The sequence below is a fragment of the Olea europaea genome, unplaced genomic scaffold (genome assembly GCF_002742605.1).
Source record: "Olea europaea var. sylvestris unplaced genomic scaffold, O_europaea_v1 scaffold132, whole genome shotgun sequence".
NCBI lineage: Eukaryota > Viridiplantae > Streptophyta > Magnoliopsida > Lamiales > Oleaceae > Olea > Olea europaea.
In genome coordinates this window covers 324,108-325,418 of record NW_019230677.1, presented here as the reverse complement: position 1 = coordinate 325,418, position 1,311 = coordinate 324,108, and positions in this window count along the sequence as shown.

Below are 1,311 nucleotides of genomic sequence, written 5' to 3'. Positions count from 1 at the left end.
AAACATGACTGAATAACGAATAAAATGATTGAATTGTGACTTAATCTCATTACATTTGTGAATTGTAGGGAACAATGATGAACATGGTGAAATTCAGGAGAAAAGACGCAAAAAATGACTAAAATGATGCAAAGTGAAAGTTCAGGGACCAAGGTGCAATTATCCAAAAGTTGATCCGACGAAAAAATCGAGAAGTTGATTAAGCCAATTGTCAATTGATGATATCGTGGGTTGATGGAATGGAAAGAATGAAGAAAAGATGCCAAGAAGTGAAGAATTCAAGTAGGAGGACCAAAATGAACATCTTTCATAGTTGGTCGCATTATACCCTCTATGCGGTCGCATAGAAGCAAACCGAAAGTAAATTGCCACAAAAATTTTACTCTATGCGACCGAATAGAAATGCTCTTTGCGGTCGCATAGAGCAATATTAGGGCAAAACCGCAGTTTCCTTTTTCCGCCGAAACTCTTATGGAAACAATATTTTTAGGGTCCTATATAAACAAAAGCTCGACCAGAACGAAGGGAACACCGTTTTTACAAGTTTTTGAGAGATTTTGAAGGAGAAACGAAGAGAGAACAAGAGGACAACATCGCGCCAAGTGAAGATTGGATTGAAGATTGATTTGGGTGATGACGTTTCTTCAAATATTTTTATGTTTTCTTCTTTTTAGCATGTTAGGCTAGATTTATCATTGCTAGGAGATCGATGAACCTTGTAATACTACATTTGATTTTTGATTTGGATATTTGACATCTTTAAACACATTTTTCGGAATTGAATGATTTATTACGTTTTTATTTCCATATGATTATTGTGCACGTAATTATGTGATTGTGGTGGCCTATTTTTTACATTCAAAAGAAGGAAAATAGGTTTGACATAGTATAAATCATCATAGGGTCCGATAGGAGATAGAAATATACCTCTGCCTTGTGTGAATTATTGGATATTCATGAATTTATAATGCATTTCGGTATGTTAGTATTCGTCATAGAAATATAGTCGAATCATATATTGGGATAGGTTTGGCATTGCTCGAGAGAGATTGCTAAATTAAAATAGGAATATTGATTCATCTTTTGTGAAATTGCGTTTCAAATTTGCATGATTGAAAATTGAACGGGTATTGCTTGGGAATTCGTGATCCTAGAGCGTTAGTAAATTCATTAATTCATAAATTCGAGTTAAATTGCATCCAAGTTATTTTGTATTTAATATAATTTTTCATTCATAATTGCATCAAAGTTTACATCTTTTTAGTTAAAGTACAAAACATCAATTTTACTTTCATGTTTCGGTTAAGGTCA